This window comes from Hesperophylax consimilis, chromosome 2 (assembly GCF_061612785.1).
Source record: "Hesperophylax consimilis isolate HC1 chromosome 2, BYU_Hcon_1.0, whole genome shotgun sequence".
Classification (NCBI taxonomy): domain Eukaryota; kingdom Metazoa; phylum Arthropoda; class Insecta; order Trichoptera; family Limnephilidae; genus Hesperophylax; species Hesperophylax consimilis.
In genome coordinates this window covers 10,279,847-10,295,962 of record NC_142837.1, presented here as the reverse complement: position 1 = coordinate 10,295,962, position 16,116 = coordinate 10,279,847, and the positions used below count along the sequence as shown (strand labels likewise).

Here is a 16,116-nt window from a genome sequence, read left to right as displayed (position 1 = left end):
ATTTGCTAAATCAACTCAATGCTTACACAATTGCACAAAAGGTAGGTTCTTAACTTCTCAGGCCTCAGCCATATTTTAGAGTATTTCCGCTTTGCAATAAATTCAAATAGATTGAATATTTCTGAACGTATCCGAAAACTAAAACACTGTTTTTAAAAGGTGATAAACTACGCTCTAACATTTTATTATTAGAAACAAACTTTTTTTTGAAATATTAAAATTTAGAACTGATTTTTGTATCTAAAATTAGTGATAATGAAAAAAAGGATCAAAATATATATCTATTTTATTAGACAAATTTTTTTTCCGAATTGCGGTCAGTACCTACCTACCTTTTGTTTCATAAAGGTGCACATTTTAATACTTCTGTGGTTAGCTTCTCGATTTGAATGTAAAGCGTGTTTTTTTTCTTTCTAACGAAGCTTAAATCATATTTCTCTCCACAGCAGTAAGGAAGACAAATGAGTTGTTCCCAAAAGCGAACAAATTAGCCTAGCCTAAAGGGTTAGTTATATTATACCATAAGTCTGTAAAAGCCCTTATTATTGAACTGGGTATAGGTACCTACTATACCTACCTAATAAACTAAACATTGTGTAAGGCAACATCTTCAAACAATAACTAAAATGATCCCTGAATTCGCCGCTTGCCACAGAGGACGACTTCAATGCAGGAACGTACCGGACAGAATCTAGTCAAATTATTCATTTTCCTGGTAAAATCTCAACTGATTTGACAAATTTCATAACAGTTTTCAGTAAAACATGAATATGTTAAGAGGAAGTCGGAACACATCTTCTTACAAATAATGCTATTGTCGCATCTCGTTCATTATATTTATTTGGACAATGCAACCTGCGTGAACACGTATTCAGATATATTATTAATGACTAATATTTGGTCATGCAGACACATTTTAAACAGTACCTTGATAAAAAATAGCCGTAGGTAAGGTACTTTTTTTTCCATAAGGGCAAGTTGAGTAAAAAAATCGTTATCTTCCGAAAATTGGACGAGAAATGATTTTTTTAATGGGTACCTAAATTGGTTCATATCTACTAAAGGTTTTTCATTCGTAGGTACCTACTTAAATAAATAGTTGAGTGATCAGTTATCTGTAACGACTTATCAGAGTTGATAAGTCGTTACAGATAACTTCGTGAGAGATGCTTAGATTCTTAGTTAGGTACCTAGGTACATCTCTCCATCCGTCTTCTTTTCTTGCCCACTTAGATCTGTCTCACAGGATTCCTCGAAATAACCTTCCTACGATATAGTTGGCCTGGCATCATCCTGGCTGATCCTACCAGATCCGCCACTGGTCTCATACTGAAGTAAAATTAGCGTCACATAACTTTTGTTTTAGTGTCCATTAGTCAGCCGAGTCGGAATAGCCGAGTTTGATGGGGAATTAAGTTGGACGTAAACGTGGACAGTTAAAATATTGCGTAATGAACTTTTGTAATGAACCAGGTAAAAAAACTCTTACAATGGTGATTGCTTATGTAGGTCGATAGGTACCTACCTACTATGTATATTTTATCCATGTTTAAAGAATGGAGTTTCAGAAAATTAGGTAGTAAGTATATTTATGTAGTTAAATGTTTTATAACTAACAGAAAAATATTACAACTGAACATTCAGTAGTTAGGTTCATAAGTACATGTACCTATTGGAACGAGCTCCCGCCTGTTTAAATTGTGTTTCGAGTTCTGTGGCAAATTTTTAAGAACTCATTGTTTGCTCTTTAGTCGCTTGCTTCCTAAATATTAAAAAAAGTATTTCCAAGACGGGGTTCTAACACGATATCACTCGGTCCTGCGTTACAGAGCCATGGAGCTTACTGCTCTACCGCCAAAATAATGTCGTACGTAGGTAGGGACCTACTAACTCGAGGCACATTCATAGTTGTATAATATATCTATTATAAATCTGAAATAAGTAGTTATCGCTATCAATAGGTAGAGAAAGGTTACCAATGGACCAGCGCACATAAGGGCGGCGAAAGGAAATTACGGTGCCAAAAATAGGTAAAAGCAACTAATCATTTAAATACTTTTGAAACGTTTTCTATGAACCCGTTGAAATTGAACCGCAACAATTTGTTTGGTGAACGCAATATTAGTCTATGATAATTAAATAATTAAAATGATACACCTGGCGCCATCTAGGATAAGTTATAGTAAAAATACAGTCTGTTCAAAAACTACCAACCGTGTTTCATTACGCTACCTAATAGTCGAGTTATTTATTGCTTAATTGCGCCTGAATTATTGACGGGATAACTACGCTCGTCCTATATCCCAATTTTAAAATCACAAAGTTTTCAGCATGGATATTGAAGCGTCAGAAATGTATATTAACTTGCAATTATTTTTAACATTACGGTGTTAGCGTAATATGGATGTAATGCATGTTAAAAACTGCTTTTGTTAAAAAGCTAGAGTTCCACCGATTTCCGCGAAATGTTCTTAGGTACTACTTCGAAAAAAAAACATCTCATACCTACTTATATAAAAACGTTAAATGTACCTACCTATGTCCCTCTTTATTAAATCGAGCGCATTCTTTTCAGATATTCTTGGCGACCCCGCTGTAAAGTAAATTAAGATTAAGAGAAAAAAATGACATTTATAACTTATGAAAAATGAACCCTTTTATATTTTTGTTATTTGTTTTTGGGGTGTTATGCCGTGTTGCGCTAACTCCTTCTTTAGCCAACGTTTCGGACAGCATTTCAGTGTCCATCATCAGGGCAGATGTGTTATTTGTTATGTGTTAAATAACACATCTGCCCTGATGATGGACACTGAAATGCTGTCCGAAACGTTGGCTAAAGAAGGAGTTAGCGCAACACGGCATAACACCCCAAAAACAAATAACAAAAATACTTTTGGCCGTGAAAATCTTAAATCATATTTGAACCCTTTTATAAGTTATCGTCACTTACCTATCTCACTAATTCAATACAAGAAATAATTTTAAATATTTAAACAAAAAAATAGGACCCTACTACAAGCACCTGACCCCAACTAACCCTAATTAGGTACTTTTCTTAAGTACCTACCTACTCTGCCGCTGTAAGGGAACCAACGAGAGTGGATCACAAAATTAATCCCCTGTAAGGGAACCAACAAGAGTGGATCACAAAATTAATAAATCAATCCCCTCGCAAACCTGCATTGACCACATAATGACAAAAACAAATAAAAAATACTCCACAATCATACATCAATCCACTATCACTGATCACTACACTTTAATTTTTAACATCCATGCAAAGGAAAATCGACCATCGACTCAAAATTTAACGGGGAAAAGACATGTTATAGACTACAACGAACTAAAAAATTCACTAAAAACTGAAACCTGGGAATTAATATATAAAGCTGAAGACCTTGAAGATGCTTGGAAATTATTTATTAAACTATTGCAATTAAAAATACATAACCACACCTCAGTAAAAACTTACACATATTCACACAATAAAATTATCAAAAAAGCATGGATCACACCTGGCCTACTAAAGTGTATAAGAACAAGAGACAAGATCCATCAGCAAGTAAAAAACTATCCATACGACCTTTCCCTAAAACTATTTTACAAAAATTATAGAAACATCTGCTCCAATCTTACTAAATCGGCCAAACAAAATTATTACAGATCTAAAATTCATCAATCCAATAATAATCCAAAACTTCTCTGGCAAATAATTAAAGAAATCACCTACACAAATAAATCAAAACAAAGCAAACCCATTGGAAGAAATCAACACAGAGAACGGTACACTATCGCTCAACAAAAACGCACATCAACTAATTAACTACACAAACAACTTTTTTGCAAACATAGGCTCGAACTTAGCGAATAAAATAACCAAACCCCAACACTATAACCCAAAAATAAACAAACACCCAAATCCACAAAGGTTTAAATTTGCTCTAAAACAAATCACTAAACAAGAACTAATAATAATATTTTCTAAATTCAAACCAACATCTTCATCTGGTAGTGATGAAATCACAATGAAAACATTAAAATTTATACAAGATGAAATTACCGAACCGATACTCTTCCTAATAAACAAATCTATTACGGAAAGCAGATTTCCATCACAACTCAAAATAGGGACTATTACACCAATCTTTAAATCAGAAAATCGTACAGATATCAATAACTACAGACCAATCACAATTCTAAACACATTATCTAAAATCTTAGAAATAACAGTTAAAACTCAACTCATCGATTACCTAGAATCAAATAAACTATTATCACCAAAACAATTTGGTTTCAGAAAAAAATCTAGGAACATCCAACGCCATAGCTTTAGTAATTGAATATATTAAAAATTCTCTAGATTCACATAAAAAATGCATTGGAGTATTTCTCGACCTTTCTAAAGCCTTCGACACAATAAATCACTCACATCTTTTTGAAAAACTAGTTAACATAGGGATCACTGATAATGAACTGATATTCTTTAAAAGCTACATGGGAAATAGAAAGCAAACTGTGAAACTTAACAACATAACTAGTGAGTGTATTGATGTCAAATGCGGGGTGCCTCAAGGAAGTATTCTGGGTCCGATTCTGTTCCTAATTTACATTAATGACCTATGCCACATAGAATGTGACGGAGAAATCATCAGTTTTGCGGATGATACTGTCCCCTTATAAATGGGAAAAATTGGACAGAAACATTTAAGAAAGCAGAAGACACACTAAACAGGATTAAAAAATGGCTAGACTACTATTCACTTACACTAAATGCTAATAAAACCAAATTCATCACTTTCAAAATAAAAAAATACAAAAAACTCTGAAGAAAACCTTAACTTGAAAATTCATAGCCCGCATCACTTAAATGAGCATTGTAATTGTCCCTCATTAGAAAACGTTGACCATATAACGTATCTAGGTCTAAAAATAGATGGAAATTTAAAATGGACCAATCACATTAGCTATTTAGATAATAAAATTAAAAAACTAAGTTATTTTTTCAAAACTATCAGGAATGTGCTCATTAAAAAAGACTTAATCAAAATCTACATGGCTCTCTGCCAATCACTGTTAGAATACGGTATCATCGGATGGGGCAGTGCAAATTGACGGCCGGCATAGTCCAGTGGTAACGCATTGGACTGCCATTCCGAAGGTCGCGGGTTCGAACCCGGCGTGCGCAAATAAATTTTATTTGATTAACTTGTGTTATTTCACAATTAATTAATTAAAATAATATACCTATAGTATATTTGCGGCACGTTCCAGAGTGGAAGATACTACCAGTATCGCCCTGGTGTAAGACCACCATTCAGAATTGAAACGTTGCTCCAAATGGCTTTAGCCGTGTTTAGTGACTAGATCTGAATAGTACTTCCCCACCTTCCTCTTTCCCTTCCCCACTTACCTTCAGCCTCACAACATCCCCCGATTGGGGATGCCATAGTCTCACTGGCTCCAGACGGGAGCAGTTGGGACTCTTGTGAGGTATTCACTATAAAAAATAAAAAAAAAATAAAAAATAAAAACATACTAAATCCACTTATTAAATCTCAAAAAGCCATAATGAAAATTATACTGAAAGTTCCTGTAAGAACTAGCACTAACGAAATCTTCACCAATCTTAACATCATGTCACTTAAACAACTATATTCTAAAACTATACTCATTTACATTCATAAGCACAAAACACAAGAAATAACAACAAACACGTACAATAGAAACACTAGATCTCATGATCAAAAACTAATCCAACAAATAATTACTAATACAACTTTTGGGCAAACAAGCTTCTTATATCATAGTATTAAACTCTACAACAAAATACCACTCACACTCAAAAACCTCAACACTTTAACATTTAAATCTGAAATAAAAAGCTGGATACTTAACATAGGAAGATCTGAAATAGAAAATTTACTGAAATCAAACACAGACTAAAACAGAATCAACTGAACTATACCAAAAAACATTTCATATATATAACTATACCAAAAAACACTTCATATATTAATATATATAAAAAAAACATCTTACTTATTTTAAAATTATTAAAAAAAATATATATATATATCTACCTATATATTTCATGATATTTGTTCATAGGTAATTAAATTTATTTGTAACTTTGATGTAATATTAATTTTCTTATAATTAAATTATACATAAGTAAATAAAATCCTCAGCACGGGAGATCCCAGTGAGGATATCATTATATCTATTTGTTACACAAGAAAAAGATAATAAAACACTTATTATTATTATTATTATTACTTATTACTCTTGTCAAGCATTTCTGATCAGAATATGAGTTCAGCGCAACGAAAGGAACATTTCAATATTTCAGTTCATGCCAAAAAGCTGGCAATTCCCTTCCCTGACTTGCGTATCTACTCTCCATACTCTCAGTATCTCCACGACTCCGGTCAGAAAGTGAGTCAGAAAGAAAGTCAGTAGTCAGTCATCAGTTATCATAAGACTGCTACAAGGTACATATGTCGAATCTCCGGATACAAAATTAACTCCGTTGAAAATTAAAAGAGTTCCCAAAAAGGAATAAGTCGAAAGCCAAAGTTTTGTGAGGACGGCGGAACACGTGTTCATACAAATAGTGATATTGATATTAACATACGCTCTCTATTTTAACTATCCCGCAGCCAAGTGGGGGAGTAGGTACCTACCTACCTACCCAAAAATACTATCCTCCTTATAGGAATTAGCTTAATACTTGACATAGGTATTATTTTAGTATTTTACGTATTCCTGCGCAAATACATCAGCTACCACTAATAATTGACTGAATAATTGGGATTTCTTTAGTTTAAAAGCCAATAAGACAGAAAAATGCATCGATTCGTCGGAAGACCCACTTGGTTACAGACGTTTTGTTGGCATCTTGGCCTGTCAAGAGTTAATACGATCATTTTTCTCCGTGCGGGTAGGTAGGTAGGTACCTATCTTTTCAGTAGGTAGACCTGGGGCTTACCGATAATAGTGAGTAAACTATGGACAATTTTAGTGAATGTTTTTTGTTTGTTATTAATGTTATTGAAAATATACCTAAATTTATAAAAGGCGCTATGGTTGGAACCTATCTCCGACATGCTTTGGTCCGATGACATCAACGCAGTGCCACTGGTACAAACAAGGCGACAATGGTTCAAACCAGGCAAGCCAAAATGACAAGTTCAAGAATGCTGTTATCCTATTACCATGATAGTAAAAAGTGGTTTTATAGAGACTAGGGAGCTATACCTTTACAGCTAAAGTTAACCTCGTCCAATCTTCGCAACCTTCTCCGTTCATAAATCAAAACCCAGAAAGGTAAGCATGTACTACTAGTCTTTCTCCGTCAACTTGAAATAGGCACTGGGCTCGAAAATAAGCCACAGGTAAAAAATGAAAAATCCAAAGAAAATTCCAGAATCACATAATTGTCATTGGTTCTGGTGACACGCGACCCCCCTCTCCATTGGCCGGCGACATCTGTGGCCCCGCCCCACGCGACATCGCCGCCCAATCAGCGCGCCTGTCGCACTGTCACCGGGGGGCGGGGCGATGCGCACTTGACAATTTTCTTTCGAGTAAATAAGTGATCAAATGGGCGGATTCGAGATGTTCCGGTACTTACGGATTACCCGAGAGATTACCATTATCACCAGACCATCACCGCTGACCACCGGCTGCAAGCTGCCAAGACGCCAACATAATAATAAACTTTGGACAAAAGTTGTCATTTTTTAGGTTCCCTAATATTTAATCAAAATGAAAATTCAATACACCTTTAAAAAGTGATATAGATTCAGTAAAAACGATCATTTTTCATTACCTTAGGTACCTATATCACTTGTTGGAGATGTGTTGAATTGTCATTTTGATGACATACCCGGTCACACATTTTTTTAGTAACTATTACTTTATTAAGCGATTGAAGTGAAAAACTGTAAAAAGTGACCTACCTACATGGAGTTTTGGCAATCAAAAATATTAAATGACCAAGATTTAAAATGGAATGCTAAGGACGGGTTTTTTTCGGAAAATTGGAACGATTCTTCAATTTTCAAGTCCTGGAAAGATTTTTTCAAGTTATGTTGTTATAATATGTTATAGGTAGGTACATATTATATATAGAACCCGAAAATGAACGTTGAAATTTGATGAATTGTTAAAATTCTTCGAAACAACCCGTCGTTAGATATTGTTTACAGATTTTTTTTAGGATTTTGGGTACGTATTTTAAAGTTTTATAGGATCCCCAATTCGGATAGGTATGTGTGTCGTAAGGCTGAAGGTAGTGGGGAGAAGGGAGGATATGAGGAAGAGGAAGATGGGGAAGATGAAAATAAAGTTGGGAAAGAACCATTCAGATGTAGTTACCAAACACAGCTCAAGCCATTTCAACCTTCCGATTCAGAATGGTGTTCTTTCACCAGGGCGACATTGAGAGATTTTTTACAAGTTAGTGTGTTCATTCCATTATTTTCATTTCAGACCTTTTGATTCCAAGTTCTTTTGTCCACAATTCGGATGAGAAATGTTGGAAAACTTTTACCCAGAAGGCCGGATGATCTCTCCACGAAACATGTTTTACTTAAAAAAAAGTACGTAATATCAACAAAAACTCCATATAAAGGTCGTGTTTTCATTTCCCTGCTATATTTATGTAAATAAAACCATAACGGAGACCCGACAAATCCGCCAAGAAAAATATCACATAAAATACCCCCATTCACAAAAAGGCTTCAATCCTCTAAGTCTAGATATAAAACAATACAAGCATATAGTTTTGACTTTTTGCCAAGTAAAGAAAGCTCCTGCGAAGCTTTAGCCTTATTGAAGACGACCCTTTGGTTCCTAAAGCGCACGTCACAAAGGAAGCTTTTTACTTTCATCTGTTTCATTTTCCCTACACGTAAAAGCTCTCCCGCCTTGTAAAAGCGCTAACAAAGAGTGGGTGAGCATCATTTCTCATTTTGTTGAAAAATACATAAAATCTATATACCTAGTCACTTTACCTAACTTGTAGATTCAAAGCACTTCTTCACTCCTAATGCCGTTTTCTTGTGTTTGTTTGCTGCACAGATTTCTGTAAAAAACAGATGAGCACTTAGGTACTTCAAACCTTTCTATGTTTAGGTATAAATAGTTAGCATAGGTATGTTGGTAGATAGCAGATAAAGGCTGTAAAACTGTGCCTACGCTAAAAATGAATAGACGCGGAGAAAAAATGATAAGATGAGTTTGAGCATTTTTTAATATTATGAACCGTCTTAAATTTGAACCACCTGATTAATTATATAATAAATTTAACTGAAAACAACCGAGATATACCTAAGAGATTAAGAGAAAAGAAGCGGAATTTTATTATTATTTTTTATCTGAGGCCTTCAGATTTAATTATGATACTTTGGTCGTAATAATTAGTAGGAACTGGAAACTTACCCAGCTTACTCTCGATCAAAGAGCAGCGCACGCCTGCTACCACAGTGTGCATTGCTACCTCATATAATATACCTAATTGTATTTATGCAGTTAGGTAGGTAGGTATGTACCTACTAGCTTTTCTGAAAAAGGTTTCTACGAGTTTCAACGCTAGTTTATCAAAATCATTCAGGTACTTGTGAAACAACAAAAAATTATGGAAAAAATAACACGACTTCTGATCTTATGTTTGGGCGGAATTGATTATGTTGATAGATAGCTAGTAGGTACCTACCTACTGCTGTTTCTAACATTCAAGTTATCGTCATGAGTTAAATATGTATGTTACCTTAATGTTTACATTGTTCGAAATATTTAATCTGGTTTCAATAATGAATATTTCCCATTCCTTTCGCTGAATGTTACGTCACCCCATTCACGGAATATCTCGCAGCCACGTAGACCCGCTACGACGCTCCGGATGTGCTACGTCCCCACCGTAGCTTCGAGCGACGCCTCGGATATATGTTCCATAGGTATATCCATATCTACGCCAGCGACGCCGTACATATTTATACAGCTGGAGGCTTCTACCTAAGCCATAGGTTAGGTATATATACGAGTATATGGTAGGTACCTACATATTATAGCCTTCCTTGCCTCGGCTGAAACGACGCCTTGTGAAGAATATTATTTGCCGTCTCTTGATATCGATCTGCTGCTCTTTGACCGTACCACTTTTACGTTTAAGGCTTCATACATATTAATGAAGGATGCTGGGTATCTACTGTACTACTTCGTGGTTTTAACTATTATGGATTTTTTTTAATTACAAATACTGTTGAGGCGGTGTTAGTAGACAGCTAAATAAGTGAAACTTAAATAATTTGGTTTTGATTTATAAAATAAGATAAAATTAGAAATATTATTTTGTAAGTAAAGAATAGATTGGTAGGTAGATACCGAAGTTGGTTGCAGTTTATGGAGCTACCTAAATCCAAATATTCATTCTCGAGTAGGATGGATATATGCATTTCAAGTAACATTAGATTTTCTTTGGAACAAATTGCAAAAATCTGCATATGCCTACTTAACTACCTCTGTTTGTTAATGTAAGTATTCTGTATAATTAACTAAATGTTGCTGATTTTATGTACCTACTGTCCAAAGTTATAAATCCTACCAATCAACCAAGAACATCACCAGACAATCACAAATATCATTGTTTCTGTTAATTCCAGTATGAAACGAAATATGAATGAGAAAAATCCTTTTTACGACTTAAAGCCTATCATCGTCTTGAAAAATTGGCAATTTGTTTGAGGAGTTTCTAGCGACATACGAATCAAAGATTTAAAAATACGACATGATTTGGTCGTCAACAAGCTCACCCCCGGTGGGTGGGTGGAGTGGAGAGGGTGGAGGAAGCAAGGTGGCCGGGTGGCTGACTGGCTAGGTACCAGCAGCAGGGCGCAGGGATGGCAGAAGGTCAATACATCCAGGGCGCGGTGCGGGAGAGAAGTGACACGGGGCCGCTGTCCCCGCTCGCTCGATGCGCGCCCCCGACACGCGCATGCGCCACCTGCCACCCCCGACCCCACTCCGACGCACACCTCCCGCGGCTGCGGCCTGTGACCGGCTTGGGTGACAATGAGATCTTTAATGGGATGATGAGAACAGAAACTAAAATGGAACTTTAGGGATTAGACATGTTGTGTTCGAGGCAAAATACGAGTAGAATCCATCTTAACCATACGGTGTTAAAAGGTTTATTATCTTTTTCATGTGAATACGGTAATAGTCAGGAGCCAGTGGGTCTATTTGGGATATGTTATGAGACTGAGGGAAGTGGGGAGGGGAGGGATATGGGGAAGATCGTAAAAATACCTAGCTATTCAGATCTGGTTACGAAATACAGGTATAAAAGCAATTCAAGCAACATTTCAACGAGTATATCAAACAATTATTTTACAAGCAATAATTATTCGCCTGAAACACTCATCCACATTGAAAAATCTCCTGATAAAAGATACATGACACCAACGGGACTCGAACCCGTGTCCCTTCGATTTTCGGTCGACAGCTCTGACCACTGAGCTATGGCGGCTTATCTCTTACCCGCGAAATGATTCAATATATAGGTACTAGTGTTTCATTCAACAATTACTGCTTGTTACATTTTTTCACCTGAAAACAACCAACTTTATTTTATATGAGAAAGGCATTGTAAGTGCTAACTCTCTCACTAGATGGCGTCGAGACAAATTGTCTACATTTTAAGGTGAAATACTTGAACTTGTCAAATATTAATTATTTGTGCTATGCATAAAAAATCTTGTCTTAAAAAACATTAGTTTACCAAAAAAATAATAATGAGTAGGTATATCAAAGAAAAGTATTTTGTTAGATTAGCTATCAAGAGTCGATATAGGAAGAAGTAAAAAATAATACATAGATACTGCTAATCGGGGAAATTTTCTTTGAATGTAGGTACATCGAGTTAGGTATCCCTTGACCGGTCAGTGGCTGAGTTGGCATCCCGCTTGGGTCCCACCCAGGTGGTGTGTTCAATTCCTCGGCTGGCTAAATCCTCCATCAAAATAGGCTAGACTAAAATGCACCAAATAATTTTTACCTGTAAAAACATTTCAAAAAAAAACCAAAAACATTGAAAAATTATGGTCACCTCGCAATTTCCCAGGTCAACCTATAGGACACGAATCTGAAAACGAGAGGTATAATCTCCTACCATATATCGCCCTCTCTTTTCTTTCCACAAAGCTTGTTAGTTCATTACATTTACGAAGCATTATTGTCTCAGTATTCCTAGCTCCCTAATTATCATTTTAAAAGTGAAATAAAGCCGACAGGCAGTACCTATATGCTACTAACATTCAACTACTCTGCGAGAGTTTTTAAAGTTTCAACACGGTTTATTTCTTATTTGAAAATACAAAATATTTGATTTTTGTATGTGTCTCTCTTTCTTTCTATTTTATGTCCCTATCACTTATTGTTTTTATTTACTTATCTTTAGTTACTAATAAGCCCTGAAGAAGCTTGGGAAAAGCGAATCCTGGTGGGCGATCTTTGTTAATAATAATATAAAAGTGGTGAATTACAAAGTGTGTTTTTTTCATTTAATATATAATATCACTCTACAAAGCTTCCTTCGAAAAAAAAAGAAATTATTTTTATATGTAGATATTAATATTACTATATAGATTTTAGGTAGTTAGTTAGAAAACGAAATATTAATATTTCTTTAATCATAATAAAAAAATTAAAAATTGAAGTGCTATTAGCCTTAATATAAGTTTTATCACAAAATTTTATTGATGAATTTTGAATGCCTTTTTTGACCTAAGTTCGACTCGAACCCAGGATCCTTGCCTTACCGGGACTCCGCTCTACCACTGAGCTAATTTGACCCTATCTCCTTCGGTCATATTAAACCGTATCATACTTCGAATAAAAACTACCAACATGCTTTCATTTTTCTCACCTCACTTTTTTATTAGCAACTATCTTTATGTATGATCGCAAAATTCAACCTAAACTAAATGCAATCTAGACAGCGTCTTTTAGATAAATATATATATATATATTTTTTTATTTTAATGTGCGACATCTATTTTCTGCAATTTTAGGATGAATATTTATTTTTTGGAATAATTTAGTGAACCTCAAATTGTAAAAAATTATTTAATTACATATTTAACTGAATCATACTTCGGTCCCATTAGCTCAGTGGTAGAGCGGTGCTCCGGCAAGGAATGGGTCCTGAGTTCGAGTCCTAGATGTGACCGTATCCTTTTATGATTGTTCTCTTTCAGATTTTTGTTTAGAAATCGCTAATATTGTCTTCAATAATTAAATATTGCAATTTGAGGTTTTACTCACTAAGTTATTCCAAAAACATATATACCTACACATATTTTTTGGTTGTCCCTCTCTAAACAAATATCCTCTCTTCTATCAAGCCTTATCTAATGTAGTCTCCTCTCCATTCAACGCCTCATCTCTTCCAAGTGTGAATTCGACTCCAATCTTCCATATAATTTTGAAGAATGCCAATTTAAACAAAGTTATTATATAAATTAACTTTGACTCTCCATAATTTGAAATGATGGGCTAGAACACCCTTTAATGGTGAAAGCCAAAAACATTTGAAAAAAAAATGATTCAGAGTAGGCGCACAAATACCTAGGGTAGACCGAGGCTATTCGGATCACTTTTTATGTTTTCTTGAACAAAATTAAAACTAATACATTTTCGAAAATTTTTTTTATTTAATATTAAGCTTTTGTCATTTTTATATGTTTTAACTTTAATGATCAAAACATTAAGTAACTTAAAAAAAACATATGACTATTACTGTAGACCTCTCCACCGATCCGAATCACCCCATATATATGTGGTGATTCGGATCAGTGGTGGGGCTACTCGGATCAAACCCGAAAAAATAGTTAAGTATGAAAAAAAAACAAAAACCAAAAATAGGTTTTAGAACCCATAACTTATATGAAAGTATTATGACACTTATTACACTCTTATTGGCTTACACACCGCACAAATAAAAAACTTTACTAAACACTTTCTTGTCGTAACATTTTTTGTGGCACCATTCTTTGCAAGAAGAACATTGAATCCAATTTTCCTTTGGAGGATGTACAAAAGCTTCATTGCAATAAATTCAAAACCACTTTCTTAAAGCCGACGAAGAAGCTGTTATGAAAGATTTTTTAACTTTAAGTCCCGGGGTACCTTTTCCTTTGAACTGTAATTTTGGGCGGTTTTTGGTGGCATTCCAATCATAAATTCATCCTTCTTACGTTTACCCTTATACAGGACAAATGGAGGTATGAATGATCCAACTGCATTCATACAAGCCAAAACAGTTACATTTTGACCTCGCTCGACACTTGTCATTGATACGGGACGATTATTTAGGGGCATGCCGGTTTTGTCCATATTATAAATGCATTCTGGCCTTCCTTGTAATTGACAGTCTCTTATTACCTTTTTCAGTGTGTCATAAAAATTTTAAATTTTGTCTGGATCCATTCCGTTAATCTTTGCTCGAGATAGTCCTTCTGGTTTTCTTATGGAGAGGTATGGATGACGCGTAACGATGAAACCAATCTTGACCTGCCATTCCAACTTCTGAATTAAATCTTCGTTGAGCTTGATTACCAAAACGATTACAATAATCAAAAGCGTATTTCCTGACCATTTTTGGAGTAATGCCGAATCCACGTTTAGATAAATAAACCAATCTTTCCGCAAACTGTTTTTCAGATTCAATATCTATTGTAGGTCTTGCTCTTGGATTAGAGATGATCCCGGTGATTGAAGTCGTATGTCTTTGTAATATCATGTATGGGATTCCGTAGCTCACAGCAGCACTGCGTAATCCCATTTCATCGGATTTTACTTTCCTAACGGCTTCATCCATTGCAATTTTCGACCATGATTGATTAGTTGTCTTTTTCACATAATTGCGCACCATCTGTTTCAAATAAAAATATAAAACAATTAACGCATCGAATTTTAAAGGCATTCAAATATGATCCAAATAGCCCCCCCACCGTCGGTCCGTTTAACCTCACATTTATTAATATGATATTTACTCAAAGTAAAGTACAAAATCATACAAAATGCAATTTATTGCGCTTTAATTCTGTGTACTGTGCATTTGATTGATAAATATATAACATATGAACATGACTAAATAGCTTACCTTTTCAGAAAAAACACTAAGAACGCAGAGAACAATATTACATCAGGCATTTATTTGAGACGTAACTTGTACGATCTTCACACATATCGATTTTTAGCAGTCAACCCACGCAATCTGTAATATCGGTAATTTTACTATTATGGCATCCGGTAGATGGGGAAGCTATGTCTAAATTCTTTCATTGTCATTTGGTTACAATAGCCGAGATATATCCATATTGCTTAGCTTGATCCGAATAACTCACCTGATCCGAATAGCCTCGGTCTACCCTACTCAAAATCACTTTGCAATTACGTACAATCAGATAAAGATTGTAAATAATAATAATAATAATAATTGAGCGCAGAAATAGAAGGATTTATGCTTGCCATTCAGGATAGAGTCATTAGGGTAAGGGAGGGCAAAGTGGAAGGGGCGGGCAAAGTGGAAAGTTCATATAAAACAAAAAATAGCGACTTCCCCCCCCGCTACGCTCACTTACCGCAAGTCACGTGTTGCCCTTATGCCCCTTCAGAAATTTAGTATAGCTACGGCGACCCAGCGCGGTGCACGTCTATGTTGTGTGATTTGTGCAGATTCCTTACGAAAACATTCAAACTTCAACGGTTGATTTTTCATTGAAAGGTAAGGATTTAGTTACATGCTATTTATTATTATATTGCATATAAGTATAATTCAACGTTATTTTAATACGTCTGTAATATTTTGATACGATTTTTCGAAATATTAATTTTTTTGTTCCTTTCACACCATTTGGGCAAAGTGGAAAGTTGTATGTGAGGGCAAAATGGAAACCTTTCCACTTTGCCCGCGCTCGTGATTTCTTAGAGACATCCAGTTTTACTCTAACGTAACCATTCAATTTTATTTTTTTATTTTCAGATGGTTAATAAATATATCAAGCGAAGCAATCAGGGTTCATGGAGCGAAGAAAACATGAGAAGAGCCAT

The 16,116-nt window shown here is 35.1% G+C and overlaps 1 non-coding gene across 1 annotated transcript; it reads right to left on the bottom strand.

The window, feature by feature from the left end:
• Positions 1-11,457: 11,457 nt before the first annotated feature.
• TRNAF-GAA (transfer RNA phenylalanine (anticodon GAA)) lies at positions 11,458-11,530 on the bottom strand. The gene has a single exon. It is a non-coding gene; the product is annotated as a tRNA-Phe (tRNA).
• Between the last annotated feature and the right edge of the window lie 4,586 nt (positions 11,531-16,116).